The sequence below is a fragment of the Octopus bimaculoides genome, chromosome 22, assembly GCF_046866305.1.
Source record: "Octopus bimaculoides isolate indiv1 chromosome 22, ASM4686630v1, whole genome shotgun sequence".
Taxonomy (NCBI): Eukaryota; Metazoa; Mollusca; class Cephalopoda; order Octopoda; family Octopodidae; genus Octopus; species Octopus bimaculoides.
Genome location: NC_142949.1, coordinates 11,391,399 through 11,409,229, shown reverse-complemented (window position 1 = coordinate 11,409,229; position 17,831 = coordinate 11,391,399). Strand labels below are relative to the sequence as shown.

The window sequence follows — 17,831 nt, the reverse complement described above, 5'->3', positions numbered from 1 at the left end:
TATTATTATCAATATTACTATTATTATTATTATTATTATTATCATTATTATCAAGTTGCTGAGCTGGCAGAAACGTTAGCACACTGGGCGAAATACTTACCGGTATTTCATCTGTCCCACCAAATTTCAAGCCTAGTAGAAAGGATTAGTATTATTAATATAGTGAGTTCTGAGTTCAAATTCTACCAAAGTCAACTTTGTCTTTCATCCTTTTGGGGTTGATGAAATAAGTACGTTTCAGACCTTGTGCTTGTAGTAGAAAGGATTATTATTATTATTGTTATTATCAGAGCTGGTTGGTACCAGAGTATTCAGCATGTTAGGTCAGCTCTATAATATACTCCACCTTCTCCCAGCGCCACAATATGTGCCCCACTTCTCTTCATTGTACACCCCACTTCTCCTAGCCCTTAGCATGTGCCCCTTTTCTCTCAGCCAATACAATATCCACCCCCTCTTTCTCTCACATGCACCCTCTTTCCTCAGCCTTACAATATTTGCCTCTTCTCAAATTTTCTTTCCCAACATCGTCCAGGCATTCACCCTCATTACATCAGCTGATAAATGAATCTCCTCAAAAATGATAATTAACTTCCAATTAAGAACTCTAGTTTAACCCTTAAACATTCAGATTAATCTGTTGAATGTAATTCTTATTTATTTAGATTGCTCTGAACTGACCACGCATTCTTTTGAAGCTTCGAGATTTTCATGATATGATTGTTATTTTTAGAATGACATTCTAGTATAAGTGTGTGAGTTCGGGTTTGACCAGTTTGTGCATAAAATAGGGAAAATATTTTGACCGGATATGACCGATTTAAATGCTAAAGGGTTGATAATCAGTTCCATGACTGAGTAAATTTATTACTGGACAAATACTGAAATCCTTCACAACAGTCATGTGACTGGTCATAAGATAGTTACTCGAGTCAGCTATTCTCTGTCCACTAAAATTCATGGCTTTGTCATCATCATCATCATTTAATGTCCATTTTCTATGCTAGCATGGGTTGGACAGTTTGACTGGAGCTGGTAAGACTAGGTGCCACACCAAGCTCCAATTGTCATGGTTTCTACAGCTGGATGCCCTTCCTAATATGCCAACCACTCTACAAAGTATGCTGGGTGCTTTTGATGTGGCACCAGCACTGATGCTTTTTATGTGGCACTATCATTGACAGTGTCACAAAGTAACTTGCAAAACAAAAATGGCAGTCAGTGGATTGACAGAATTGTTAGAGCACAAACAAATGCTTACCAGTATTTATTCTGGCCCGTTACATTCTGAGTTCAAATTCCACTGAGGTCAACTTTACCGTTTATCCTTTCAGGGTTAGTAAAATAAAGTACCAGTCAAGTACTGGGGTCAGTGGAATCAACTTACCCTCTCAATGCCAACCATCTGTAATTGCTAAGCAAAAATAGCCCAGTAACATGTAACATGCTTTCACTAATTGATTTAGCATTCATGCTCGGTGGAACATGTTTGCAGGACAAAGGGTGACAGGCTCCCGAAAGAGGTGTTCTATCCTGAACTGTATCAGGGCAGGCAGAGTCATGGTGGCCAGAGGTTGTGATACAAAGCTGTGCTGAAGAGACATGTGAAGAACTCTCCAGCATCTCCTTCCAGACACCTGAGGGGAGACGGCACTGCTGCACAATGAATGGCACCAATCGCTGAAGCTCATAATTCCAGCCAATGAGGAGAACAACAGAAAGGACACATGAGAGACATCACTTCTCTGTTGTATCAAGTAGTAGCTTCACCTGCAGCAGATGTCATCGCTGCTCTGCTGCAGATCAATAACAAGCCTTTGTAGCCTACATGTGAGCCTGCCGGAGATGATTACTCAACAAGAACAGTCAACATTGACCTACGACAAACAGCCAAAGAAGAAGAAGTATGTGGTCACAGCCAGACTCAGAAACCTTCTTGCCCTTCACATCCTGTGGCAAGTGTCCCTTATTATTATTAATGCCAGTGAGCTGTTAGAATCATTAGTGTGCTGGACCAAATGTTTAGCGGCATTTCGTCTGTCTTCACGTCCTGAGTTCAAATTCCACTGAGGTTGACTTTGCCTTTTGTATTTCGGGGTCAGTGAATTAGTTATTAGTCAAGCACTGGGGTCAATGTAATCAGCTAGCCCCTTCCCACAAAATTTCAGGCCCTGTGTGTATAGTAAAAAGGATTATTGTTGTTGTTATGAGTACTACGTTTCACACAGATCATGTGACAAGGTTTAGAAACAAATCTCCAATCTCAAGAACCAATCAAAGGGTTCTTGCAGGATGAACGATGCCAAATGAATGAATTTATCATCATCATCATCATTGTTTAACATCCATCTTCCATGCTGGTGTGGGTTAGACAGTTTGATTGAGGGCTGGCAAGCCAGAAGGCTGCGCCAGACTTCTGTGTCTGTTTTGGCATGGTTTTGTATGGTTGCATGCCCTTCCTAACACCAACCACCCTGCAGAAAGGACTGAGTGCTTTTTACCTGGCACCAGCACAAGCAAGGTCAGTTTTGGCATGGTTTTTACAGCTGGATGCCCTTCCAAACACTCACCACTTTACAGTGTGGACTGGATGCTGATGGAAACTGTGAGAAGCCCGTGTGTGTGTGTTTGTTTTTGTCACCCCACCACTTTATAACCAGTGTTAGCATGTTTACATCCCTGCAACTTTAGCAGTTCCACAAGAAAGACCAAGAGAATACTTTAAAAGACAAAATTTATACTAGAGTCACTTGACTAACCCTACAAGATGGTGCTCCAGCATGGCCACAGCAACAAGTAAAAGCGTATGCATCATTTGGAGCACTGTTTCCAAGTTAATATTCCTATCTTTTATTCTCTTCCCCTTGCATAATGTATCTTGGATTACATTATCCAAAAGTCCTTCCTTTTTTCTTAAGATGTTTGGATATGATTTGAGGGAGATTTGGCTGCTATTTCAAGAAGCTCAAGCTGATGTCTATAGACTCCTTTCATTGATGTTAGAAATCTTTCTGAAGACATCAAACTGAAATAATAAAAACTGGGGTAGATTACTTTCTTTGTTTGTTTTTAACGTGTTGTTTTGTAAGTTAAGAGGGTGGCGGGCATGAAGGTGAGAAGAGATGGTGAAGGGAGTGTGCGTGAGAGAGAGAGAGTGTGTATGGGAGTGTGTGAGGGAGAAAGTGTGTATGTGTGTGTGTGAGAAAGAGAGAGAGAGAAGGAGAGAAAAAGTGTATGTGCAAGAGAGAAAAGGTGTAGGTGTGTGAGAGAGGGAGAGTGTATGTGTGAGAGACAGAGAAGAAGAGAGAGTGAGAAAGTGTATGTGAGTGTGTGAGGGAGAAAGTGTGTATGTGTGTGTGAGAGAGAGAAAGAGAGAGAAAAAAGTGTGTATGCAAGAGAGGAAAGGTGTGGGTGTGTGAGAGAGTGAGTGTGTGTTAGAGAGAGAGAGAGAGAATGGGTGTGTTTGTGTGTGTGTGTGTATGGTATTGTTCAGAATCATTTGTTGTCAAAGAAAATTGACAATTTTAATTAACAGGCAGGAGAGAGAGAGAGAGAGAGAGAGAATGAAAAATAAGAAGAGAAAAAGACAAGGATAAAAAGAGAAAGAAAAAAAAAAGCACAGACAAGTAATTTCAGTCTGTAGAATTTTCCAGTTAATGCATGACATTCCGTGTTAATGGGATCTGGTTTTGGTAAAGCCAGGCTTGTAGTTAGTCCCAGCAACCTATTCACGAATGGGGGCGTGTACAGGTGGCTCTGTCAACATTTACAAATGAATGGTTACTAAAGGAAACCACCTCCAGCAACAACACCACCAACAACAACAACAACACTACCACCCATAGCAATAAACACGTTTCTGTTTTTTGATTGAATGTAACTAAAATTAGGTCTTTTGGTGGTGGTGGTGGTGGCGGCAGCTGTTGTTGTTCTGTGATACATCTGAGTCTTGTTTCACTTCTTTGGTCCATTGATCAAGTGGAATTCTATACAAAGCAAATAAATAAAATAAAACAAAATAAACCAAGTCGTCAGAATAAAAAGTTTCCTTCTCAGTAATCACTGACCTCCACATTTTCATCTCCGCTTTAAAGACAGTTGTTTTCTTGTGGAAACCAAAATGCACAGCTTTATAACACAAATTAATTTTTTACATTGCTTCAAGGTTATTTATTATATTATATTTTTAGATTTAGTCATTTGTTTGTTATTACTTTCATTTTATTTTTTTTTATCTAACTCAGTAGTTCTCGACTATTTTTTTGTCTGTGGACCTTTTTGATTCTTATTCTCCTCAATTGGGCCCCAATGGCCAATTGAAGTTTTTAAAAATCCCATTATATTTCTATAATTAAATGTTATTGTGAATTCTTTGACCCTTTAGCATTCAGGTTCTTTTGTCAAGTATAATGTTTATATTTAAATTGGTTTGAAATAATCATGCATTATGTTACTGCTTCTCATCATCATCATCATCATCATCATCATCATCATTATTTTAATGTCCATTGTCCATGCCAGCACAGGATGGATAATTTGACCAGGGCTGGCAAGCTGGAGGGCTGTGCCAGACTCCAGTCTGATTTAGCATGGCTTCTACAGCTGAATGCCCTTCTTTATGCCGACCTCTCCAAGAGTGTAATGGGTGCTTTTACATGCCACTGGCACAGGTGCCATCTGTGTGATACCAGTAAATTCCACATTTCACTTGGCTTGATGGGTTTTCTTCTTAAGCATAGCATAATACCAAAGGTTAAACTTTAAAAAATATTTTTTAAATGACATTGTATGGTAGGTGTGAGAAGCAGGATCTGGCCAGTTTGAACATAAAACATGTGGAATATTTAGGATTGATATGGCTGGTTTAAATGCTAAACAGTTAAAAAAATTATTCAAACATTTTATGTATTGTAGAAATATAACAAGTTTATTGCACATAATTTTTAACAACAAAATCTTATGCGAACCCCAAAAGGTCATCTGGACCCAGGTTGAGAACCACTGGTCTAATTCATACTAACATGGGTTAGGTAATTCTCAACCACTGTGTGGCACCTTAGGCAAGTGACTTCTACTATAGCTTGTGGATTTGGTAGGCAGAAACTGAAAGAAGCTTGTCATGTGTGTGTGTTTGTCCCTCCCTCCCCCAATCACTGTTTGACAACCGATGTTGGTGTGTTTATGTCCCCATAACTTAGCGGTTCGTCCTATGAGAGTGATAAAATAAGTACTAGCCTTGGCTATGTCAAGATGTTTTTTTTTTTTTTGTATTCTTCTTTCCCATTTAGATTGTTTTAAATGTTGTCATAACAGTAATATGTCCAAAGACCGTTATATTCACTTCAGCATTTAAATTTAATTTGTCAAAATATTTTCGTCGCTTTCAGACCGTGGCCTGTTCACTGACAAAGTTCTGTGCTGCAGAATTCTGTGCACAGAATTTTGTCAGTGAACAGGTCGTGGTCTGAAAGCGACGAAAATATTTTGACAAATTAAATTTAAATGTTGAAGTGAATCTAACGGTCTTTGTGTGTTATTTTAAATTGGCTTATAAACACCTTCCACGCTGCAATTGTTTTCGTTCCAGCACACGATCTCAGATCAGGTCACTTGCTATGCAAATACATCTCCGTAATAAGTAATATGTCCATTCTGCTGAAATGAAATTTTCAGTAAATTTTCCATATCCTTGTGCAGCTGAAGATTGCTCTGCATTTTACATTTAATGTAATGCTCGCATTACTTAAATAAATGGAGTAGCATGAAACGTGCGTACTGCAATAACCTTTAAAATCCGTGTTGCTTTTTTTGATTTATATATATCATCATCATCATCATCGTTTAACGTCCGCTTTCCATGCTAGCATGGGTTGGACGATTTGACTGAGGACTGGTGAAACCGGATGGCAACACCAGGCTCCAGTCTGATTTGGCAGAGTTTCTACAGCTGGATGCCCTTCCTAACGCCAACCACTCAGAGAGTGTAGTGGGTGCTTTTACGTGTCACCCGCACGAAAACGGCCACGCTCGAAATGGTGTCTTTTATGTGCCACCCGCACAAGCCAGTCCAGGGGCACTGGCAACGATCTCGCTCGAAAATCCTACAGGAGCCAGTCAGGCGGTACTGGCAACGGCCACGCTCAAAATGGTGCATCTCATGTGCCACCCGCACAAGAACCAGTCCAGGGGCACTGGCAACGATCTTACTTGGCTTGCTGGGTCTTCTCACGCACAGCACATTTCCAAAGGTCTCGGTCCGTAGTCATCGCCTCGGTGAGGCCCAATGTACGAAGGTCTTGCCTCACCACCTCAGCCCAGGTCTTCCTGAGCCTACCTCTTCCACGGGTTCCCTCAACTGTTAGGGTGTGGCACTTTTTCACGCAGCTATCCTCCTCCATTCTCACCACATGTCCATACCAGCGCAATCGTCTCTCTTGCACGCCACAACTGATGCTTCTAATGTTCAGCTTTTCTCTCAAGATACTTACACTCTGACGGGTATTCACATTGACATTACACATCCAACGGAGTATACTGGCTTCATTCCTTGCGAGCTTACGTATGTCCTCAGCAGTTACAGCCCATGTTTCACTGCCATGTAGCATGGTTGTTCGTACGCATGCGTCATACAGTCTGCCTTTTACTCTGAGTGAGAGTCCCTTTTTCGCCAGCAGGGGTAAGAGCTCTCTAAACTTTGCCCAGGCTATTCTTATTCTAGCAGCTACACTTTCAGCACACCCACCCCCACTACTAACTTGGTCGCCCAGATAGCGGAAGCTATCAACTACCTCTAGTTTTTCACCCTGGAATGAGATAGAAGTTGTTTCCTGTTTGTTTGCAGTCTTTATTGCACCTGAACATCTGCCACAAACAAAAACTAACTTGCTAGTTAACCTGCCTTTGATGTTGCTGCACCTCTTATGTGTCCATAGCTTGCACCGGGTACATCTTATAGAGTTACTACCTACTCCTTTTCTACATACTGAGCAGGGCCATCTACCTGAAGGGGTTTGTGTTTTATCTACCTTCCTACTTATTAGGATTTTGGTTTTAGCTAGGTTGACTCTAAGGCCCTTCAATTCTAGACCTTGCTTCCACACCTGAAACTTCTCCTCTAGTTCTGATAGTGACTCCGCAATTAGGGCAAGGTCATCAGCATAGAGGAGCTCCCAGGGGCAACCTGTCTTGAACTCCTCTGTGATTGCCTGGAGGACTATGGTAAATAATAGGGGGCTGAGGACGGAACCTTGGGGGACCCCTACCTCTACCCGGAATTCATTGCTGTACTCATTTCCAACCCTCACCTTACTGGCAGCATCTCTGTACATGGCTCGCACAGCTCTCACTAACCATTCTTCTATCCCAAGTTTCCTCATTGACCACCAGATAAGGGATCGGGGCACCCTGTCAAAGGCTTTCTCCATGTCAACGAAAGCCAGGTACAGAGGTTTATCCTTAGCTAGGTATTTCTCCTGCAACTGTCTCACTAGAAATAAGGCATCAGTAGTGCTTTTACCTGGCACGAACCCAAACTGCATCTCATCTAAATTGATTCGCTCCCTAATTAGTTGGGCTATGACCCTCTCTGTAACTTTCATAACCTGATCTAACAGCTTGATGCCTCTATATATATATATATATATATATATATATATATATATATATATATATATATATATATATAAATAAATAACTATTATATGATTGAGTGCCACACATCCTCTTCCAAGTAAGTACATATATATATGTGTATATATATATATATATATATATATATATATATATATACACATACATACATACATACATACATACACACACACACATACACACACACACACACACACACACACACACACAAACATGTTTTCAAAGAGTTGTCCCAGCTGATTTGATAAAACGATTTTATAGGAATTTTCTGAATTTTATTTAACTGATTGAATTTCAAACTCTCTGTTGTCAGCAATCACTCAAGTAACGTAACGCTGGAAGTATAAACTGTACTCATATCAACATCACAGACCTTGCAGCATGTTAGATTAAGAAATTATTGAACTCATACCTATCCCATTTATCAATCACATTTGCTTACTATTTTCCCATCACATTCAGACTTTAAATACAATATCTACGAGTTTCACCTGCCATCTTTCTTCGTTTACATTCATGTTTGGCATCAGTGAAAACAAAGGTGTTAAATTTACTGTTCTATCCCCAAGTTGAGGCCCCATGAACTGCTTTTCTCATTCTATCTCACCTTTGATCACATTCCGTTTTTCTTTGTTGCTTTTTCTTTTTCCTCTTTTTTTCCCTTGTACATTTGCAGAATCTATCAGCTGTCATGTTTTCTTTCCAATCACAAAAGCATCTTTGTTTAAATTCTATGTTTAATAATCTAAGATTATCGCAAAATCTAAATTCTATACTGATTCGTGCTAAATTTGCCAGATTCTTATATGTTCACATGTTGAGAATAAAAGAATGGAAGAATACAAGAATAAAAGAGCATCAGTTTTTAAGCATGTCAGTGAAAGCAGCTGAAATTATTTACAAACGCTATCGTGTAAGAATCGCGAAATATTTCCAAAGTAAAATTACAAAGTTTGGTGAGAATGATGCCAAAGTAGACAACTTGGAATTCTAAAGACATTTGACTATCTTCTGACTGTTAATGAATCTTGTCTTTTGTGTTTCTACATTTGGTGGTTCCATTCTTTGATTATTTTCAAGGAAGCATATCTATTTGGTAGGTTTGAACAGAACTAATATTATTGGTAATTATTGTTTTACTGGATTATGGTTGAATGCAGGCATCACCAATAAAACTTCTAAGTTCAAAGTTTATCAAGGGATATATATATATTCAAACACAGACACTTATGTGTTTGCGTGTATGTGTACATATGTGTGTATGTTTATATGTGTGTCTTTGTGTGTGTGTGTGTATATGTCTGTGTGTGTGTATACATACGTGTATGTTTATATATATATATATGTCTGTGTGTGTGTGTGTGTATATATATGTATATATATTGTCATCAATATTTTGGAAATATTTTGAGTGTCTGTATGTGCATATATATATATATATATATATATATATATATATATATATATATATACACATACATAAATGCACACATAAACATGCATATATATATATATACACATACATAAATGCACACATAAACATGCATATATATATATATATATATATATATATATGTATACATACTTATGCATACATACATACATACACACACACACACACACACACGCATATATATATATATATTATATACACACACACACACACAGAGTTGTATATGCATATAAATATATATACATGCATATGTATACACACACACACTTACATGCGTATCTCTATAAAACAATTGCATTATTGTGTTGGAATCACAATAAGCATTTGAGAGTCACAACCAAGTCTCTACATTCTGTTGTTCCACATCAACACCACCTGACTCCGACTCCGACTCCATTATCCACTGCATCTCAATATCTCTTTCACAAAATACTACAAAACTGGCCACAATAGGCTATAGTAATAGTCTTTGTAGGTCTTTAATGGCTATAGGGGCTTTGGCATGACGTAATTGTTCTAGTGCTCCCTCTACCCTGCAGTTTCGGATAGAATCCATTGTTAAATTACTCCTATCCTGATGTATGTATATTTGTATGTCTGCTTAAGAGGTTTGTTTCAGAACCAAGCAGTTGTCTGTTCAATTCAGCTGCATGGCACCTTTGCTAAGTGTATTTTCTGGTGTAGAAGAATTCAGGCTAACGGATCCTGTGTCAGTTGAATTTGATACATAGAAAATGTCCGCAAGCCAGCCAGTTACATAATACATACAGTTTTACATGTGTGTGTGTGTGTGTATCAAAGGAAACTCAAAAGAGGGCAGCAATGTTGAACTCGCTCCTTCACCAAAAGCCGGTCACATAAGATTAGTCATTGAAATGGTGATTACACTGGTAGCGCTCCAGCATTGCCACAGTCTTGGGTCTGAAGTGTTTTAAAGAATATATATATATATATATACACACACACATCATCATCGTTTAACATCTGTTTTCCATGCTGGCATGGGTTGGACAGTTCAACTGGGGTCTGGGAAGCCAGGAGGATGCACCAGGCTCCTGTCTGATCTGGCAGTGTTTCTACAGCCGGATGCCCTTCCTAATGCCAACCACTCCGAGAGTGTAGTGGGTGCTTTTTACGTGCCACTGGCACAGGTGCCAGAGGAGTTGGCATCAACCATGATCGGATGGTGCTTTTTATATGCCACCGGCATGGAAGTCAGTCAAGGCGGCACTGTCATCAGCCACATTCGGATGGTGCTTTTTATGTGCCACCGGCATGGGGACCACAACTACAATTTCCATTTGATTGTGATTTGATTTCATTTTCATGTTGATGTACTTGACTCAATAAGTCTCCTCAAGCACAGCATGTCACCCTACGATCCAAGGGTACTTTTTGAGTTGGCTGGTTATGCGACACTGGAGTAGGTTACAGCTGTGATCTCACTTTATTTGCCGGGCCTTCTCAGTCACACCATATCTCCAGAGGTCTCTGTCTTTCATCATTTCTTCTGTGAGGCCCAACGTTCGAAGGTCATGCTTCACCACTTCATCCCCTGTCTTCCTGGGTCTCCCTCTACCCTGGATTCCTTCCACTGTTTGGGAGTGGCACTTCTTCACACAGCTCTCCTCATCCATCCGTAGTACATGACCACACCAACACAAACGTCTCTCTTGCACGCCACACCCAATCCTTCTTATGTTCAACATTTCTCTCAGGGCACTTACACTCTGTTGTGCGTGCACACTGACTTTATACATCCAGTGGATCATGCTAGCTTCATTTTATATGAGCCTACGCATGTCTCCAGCAGTTACGGCCCATGTTTCACTGCCATGAAACATGGCACATATTATTTAACAGATGTATATATATATGCACACACACATATATATATATACTTATATACACGCACACACACACACACACACACACACACACACACACACACATATATATATATATATATTTTGGATTTTACTCACAAGGTATTGGAATCTTTTATGTATACCATTCTGCTTAAACAATAGATTTACAAATACAATATCCCTACATTCACTCTCTATTTCATATCTTAACTAATCTAACTATTACTTCATCATCCTCTCACACCGTCTCTGATGAAGGAATATAACAAATATACTGGAAACAGCTGTAAGACATTCTATTTATAAATGTTCTATATTATACACAGCCGTGGTCTTTTATCTCATTACGAAAAGTAAATCCTTACATACATATATATATATATATATATATATATATATATATATATATATATATTACAGTTAAAAGGGTAAAGGTTTATCAATTTATTAATTTATTAATAAATCAACAATTAATAATTTTTACCAAGCCCTTCGGTATGTAAACACCATTATCGGTGGAGAACTTATTTAAAAGTTCTTAGACATTTATAAACATAATTAAGGGATCAGCAAACATTTGCTTCACCACATACCGAAGTTCAGAAATTATTTTTTTCATTTTAACCTATTTTCAATCATCTGTGAAAATTTAAAGGTAATATTCTGAAATTTAAGTACTGTGGGACTGAATGGGTTAATTTCTCTCAATATACACATCACCTGACAGTCTGCACCTCCTCCCATACCATATATATATACACACAATGGGCTAAGGCTTTGGTTGGCCTGAGGCTATAGTAGAAGACACTTGCCTAAGGTGCCACACAGTGGGACAGAACCTGGAACCATGTGATTGAGAAGTAAGCTTCTTACCACACAGCCACTCCTGTGCCTGTGAATTTATGTTCCAAATACCAATTTAATAATAACGAAGTTGTTTTACTAAATTCTACATTATTTTCAAATTAATTGAAACAAAGATTTTGTTAATGCAACAGCAGTTTGGTAACGAAGGCACCGACTCAGTTGAAACTGCCCCTGGTCCTATGACACTAACTTCCTCTTTTAAAGGGATTGAAATTAAAACATCCCTGAAAATATCATTGTTAATTTATGTTCTAAACGATGCTGGCTTAATAAGGATAAAGATATTTTACTGAATCTTTCATTATTTTCGAAACTGATTGAAATATAAGCAGTGCATTCAACAGGAACATGATAACATAAGGGTCAAAGTCAACCACATTGATTTTGTAGTTTTTCCATTTTCGTTGTTTTTGACTTTAGAATTAAGTGCCATGTGGAAGTTGGTTGTTTTTGATGTAACTCGAAGCTTTCTTTTCACAAAATTTTTCACCAATTCCAATGGTTATTGTATCTGTATCTTTGGTTTCACAGCTTTTCTTTTTTTTTTCTTTTCTTTTCCACTCAGCTGCTAGCTGTTGGTCTTCATTTCCTCCTAGCAACATTTCTTGTGTGTTCTGTCACACCAGCAAGAATAATTCCCATCTTGAATTCTATGACACATTACAATCAGTACATCTTATCAACTGTATAAGAATTTTGAATACTTATAGAGATTTACAGAGAATTCTATGCGAATTAAGAATTCCTAATTACTTTCTTAATGCGATAAATTCATTTTGTAATTGAAAGAAAATGTTGATGTTGGTGTTTACGTATATTTTTGGTTTGAAATAAAAATCAGTGTTTGGGTTTAAGTATGAAGTGGTTTCTGAAAGAATCTGTAGCAGAGATTCTATTGTTTTTTTTTCTACCTTTCTTTTCTTTTCTTCAGCACCAACAATCATTCAACAATAGATATTTTAATCTTGACTAATAATAATAATAATAATAATAATAATTATAATAATAATAGTAATAGATAGATAGATAGATAGATAAGTTCTTAACTTTTGTATACAATTGCCAAATTCCATCACTAAGGTAAACATAGCTGACGTAATACATCACTACAGCCAACTCAATGACAAAAAGTGCAACTTGAAAGTGACTTATTTATTGGTCCTTTGAACACTATTTCAGCATCTCGTGTGCCTGATGGAATTTGGCAATCGTATACAAAAGTTAAGAACTCATCTATCTATCTACTACATTTCTACTGAGTTACCATTCCTTTATATAAACTAATAATAATAATAATAATAATAATAATCTTTTCTACTATAGGCACAAGGCCTGAAATTTTTTGGGCAGTGGGGGCAGGGGTTGTCGAGCTAGTTAATTATATCCACCCCAGTGCATAACTGATATTTATTTCATCGGCCCCTAAAGGGATGAAAGGCAAAGTTGACCTTGGCAGAGGCCGATGCCAATGCTGACTGACTGGCTCTCGTGCTGGTGGCATGCAATAAGTACCATTCATGCATGGGTCATTGCCAGGGCCGCCTGACTGGCTCCCTGTGCCTGTGGCATGTAAAAAGCACCATCCGAATGTGGTCGATGTCATCCCCCCCCCCCATGCATTTTGCATGGCATGTGAGCAATTCTGCCAATTTACTGTCTTAATAATAATAATAATAATAATAAAAATAATAAAATGGGTTCAATACCAACCTATCTGAAAAAACATCTGAAAACTTAGAACTATCCTACAATCTAGGTGTATTGCAAAAGTCAGCATTACTTGGAACTGCACTCATATTGCATAAAGTACTGTCTGTCTGAGGTCCTTGTTGTGACTTGACAAACAGTACGAACTCCCTGGAAGACACATCATCAATCAACAACCACAGAATATTGTATACTGTGCAACGTCTATAATAATAATAACAACAATAATAATAATAGCAATAATAATTTTTCTACTATAAGCACAAGGCTTGAAGTTTCAGGGAACAGAGATACTTGATTGCATTAATCCCACTGTTCAACTAGTACTTATTTTATCAAACCTGAAAGGATGAAAGGCAAAGTCTACCTTGGCAGAATTTGAACTCATAATGTTAAGAAGGAAGAAATGATGCATTTTGCCCGGCATGCTAATGATTCTGCTAGTTTACTGTATGCTTGTGCGTCTGTGTTTGTCCCCCTGCCATCGCTTGACAACCAATGCTGGTGTGTTTATGTCCCCACAGCCTAGCGGTTTGGCAAAAGAGATGGATGGAATAAGTACTAGGCTTACAAAGAATAAGTCTCGGGGTCAATTTCTTCGATTAAAGCTCTATAAGGTGGTGCTCCAGCATGGCCACAATGAAATGATTGAAACAAGTAAAAGAAACTGAAAGAAGCATGTCATATATATGTGTGTGTGTGTGTATATATTTGTATGTCTGTGTTTGTCCCCCCACAATCGCTTGACAACATGTTGGTATGTTTACATCCCTGTAACATAGCAGTTCAGTAAAAAAGGACCAATAAAATAAGTACTAGGCTTACAAAGAGGTCCTAGTAAGCCTAGTACTTATTCTATTGGTCTCTTTTGCCAAACTGCTAAGTTACGGGTACATAAACACACCAACATCGGTTGTCAAGCGATGGTGTGGGGGCAAACACAGACACACAAGCATATACACACAAACATATACACACACATACATATATAGGACGGGCTTCTTTCAGTTTCCGTCTACCAAATCCACTCACAAGGCTTTGGTTGGCCTGAGGCTATAGTAGAAGACACTTGCCCAAGGTGCCACGTAGTGGGACTGAACCTGAAACCATGTGGTTGGTAAGCAAGCTACTTACCACACAGCCACTCCTGCACTTATGTAGACAAAAATTTATAGAATGCCCTATCCATAATTTTCAAATACAACTTAGGTTATAACTCCTTCTATATGCTATATATATGTGTGTTTGTGTGTGTGTGCGTGCATGTGTGTGTTCCTTCCACCACCCCCACCACCACCACTGCTTGGCAATGAGTGTTGGTTTGTTTATTCATCCATAATTTAGTGGTTCAGAAAAGGAAACCAGTGGAATAAATATAGGGGCTTAAAATAGAAAAATAAAAATAAATAAAAAAACACAGACTTGGGGTCAGTTCGTTCGAATTGACCTTTCAGTGCGTTGCCCCAGTATTATCGCCACAGTCCAATGGCTGAAACAGTTCAAAGGTGAAAAAAAAAAAAAAAAACGAAAAACAAAATTCAAGATAAGACACTAGATAAATATTCCTCTTGAAAAATTACCATGTCATAAATAACAAAGTTGACGATAATTATCTGTAAAAGTTTTAAGTAAATAGCAAACAGCATTATAATTAACCAATACAATATATTCTCAAGAGGTTCTGATAGTTTTGCTGGTTTTATTTTTAATGGTGTTCTTTGCATATTTTAAACATGCTTTGCATGCAGAATAGAGCAGTTTGTAAATGGTGAAGCTTAACAAGTTACTCTGATACAAAGAACACATTCCGCAAGAGAACTAATGTGATGTTTTTTTTTTTATCTCCAAAATAGAGAGGTTTCCTCTCATTGTTATTTTTATGTTTACTCTAATGTCTATTTACAGTATTAGTTGTCTGTTCAAAAGACACATTTTTGTTCTCTTTTTCTTTTTTTTTTTCTAAAATTTAGTGCTCACTGCAATTATGGGAATTCATTTGTAACAGTTCCCTTTCTCTCTGTCTCTCTCTAAATTATGTATATTCAGACAATTATTTCCCAAAAGTATTATGTCTCCACAGTTATCTTTCACATTTTTGTTTCCATGCTGCTATCAGTGTTTTAAATCAGCACTATTTATTTCTACAAAATTGTCTATAATAGACAACACTCATTATAATTATCTCTCTACACTGCTCTGCAAAATTGTCTCTCCACAATAGCCAATTCTCTCCTATCTCTCTACAATAGACAACACTACTTAATTATCTCTCTACACTACACTACAAAATTTTCTTTCTACAAAAGACAATACTCATTAAAATTATATGCTTACACTGGACAGTACTCTACAAAATTATTTGCCTACAATGAGTACTAAACTACAAAATTTTCTCTCTACAATAGACAACACTCTACTAAATTATCTCTCTACACTACACTACAAAATTTTCTTTCTACAAAAGACAATACTCATTAAAATTATATGCTTATACTGGACAGTACTCTACAAAATTATTTGCCTACAATGAGTACTAAACTACAAAATTTTCTCTCTACAATAGACAATACTCTACAAAATTGTCTCTCTACATTAAGCAATACTCTTTAACTCTTCTTTATTCACCTGTCCATGATAATGGATTGATATTTTTATCAATAATCAGAGAATTGATTCCAACTACCTGATTTTGTTAGTCGTCAATGATGTATGAAGCATGCAGACCCACTAACATGGAGACATAATATGACATGCATAGATGAACATTGGGTATACAAGTACCACAAGTGTGTCAACTGAGGATACCCAGAGAAAAAGATGATGTGAGAAAAAAAAATGATCATGTTTAGATGAGAGTATGTTGGGTGCCATAGACTATAACTAATGGTGGTATGCTGCATAGCAGAGCCAAAATGAATTGAATATGGAAATCAGTGAGGATTCAATCTCCTCTTTCGCAGTAATGTGTCAATGTTAAACATGTTTCAGTCTTATTAGATCTCTTCAATGAAGAATATATCCTTTCTACCAATCTTAGGTGATTTAAGAAGTATTTTTACTTGTTTCTCTCATTGGATTGTGGCCATGCTACAGCATCACCTTAAAAGATTTAGTTGAGACCACAGTGCTTGTGTTCAAGTGTGGTACTTATTCTATCAGGATTAATCAGAAAATTTAACCACTTTGTCAATCCGCAACAAACATTCACAAAGGGAATCAATAGACATGGTCTCCTGGTTAAGAGGGTTGAAATACAGTCATATGGTTTCGGGTTCAGCCCCACTGTGTGACACCTTAGGCAAATGTCTTCTTTTATAACCCTGGGCCAACCAAAACCTTGGAACTAGATTTGCATGACAGATTTCTTTCAGAAGTCTATCATACATGTATATGAGAGTGTTTGTGTATCCCCCCCCCCGTTTCACATCCGGTGTTTGCTTCTTTACGTCTCCATAACTTAGATCAACAAAAGAGACTAATTGGACTAAAAGTAAAATGCTGAGGTCGATTTATTCGATTTAACCCTTTGAGGCAGTGCTCCGGCATGGCCACAGTCCAATCACTGAAACCAGTAAGGTATAATAAGAAGCTGCTGAAATATTACTCAATCGATTTCAAAAGTAAAAACACCGAAATATAAAAACAGGCGGTACCAGAAATGGTGAAAACCAGCAGAAGAATAAAGTGCTAATGTATTTAGCAGTTGGTTTTATCAGATTTTTGGTGGTTCATTGGTCCAAAGATAAAACAGCTCCTGCATAAACGGTGTTGCTTATATGTAAATCGATTAGTTTTTGTTTTTTAAGAGACCAAAATTCTCTCTCCTGAATGCCAAAGAATGAGTAACTCAGCTACTTTGGTATAGAATGGCTGTTAATATGACTAGCGATAGATGGTGGTGTTGGGGGTGTGAGGTAGTCACGTGTGTTAGATGTCCTATTGGCCGGGGATGATGTTTCAATAGTTAATATAACCAAGGTGAGCTTAGGCTTTATCTAACTCTTTCCTTCAATATCCCCTTTCCTTTCCCACCCTCATATCGCAGGCAGCTCAGGTGTGGTTGTGTGGTAAGGAGATTGCTTCCCAACTCATGGTTCCGGGTTCAGTTTTAGGTGTCTTCTACTAGAATTCTTCTACCAAATTCTTCTGAGTAAATTTGGTTGACAAACTGAAAAAGGCTTGTTATATATATATATATATATATATATATATATATATATATATATATATATATACTAGCAGTATAACCTGACCTTGTCCGGGTGTGACTTATTATGCCATCTACG

At 37.8% G+C, this 17,831-nt stretch overlaps 1 protein-coding gene across 5 annotated transcripts in view; it reads left to right on the top strand.

The window, feature by feature from the left end:
* LOC106880532 (alpha-1,6-mannosyl-glycoprotein 2-beta-N-acetylglucosaminyltransferase) overlaps positions 1-17,831 on the top strand; it is a 472,677-nt gene that overhangs the window by 325,772 nt on the left and 129,074 nt on the right. The window lies entirely within an intron of this gene.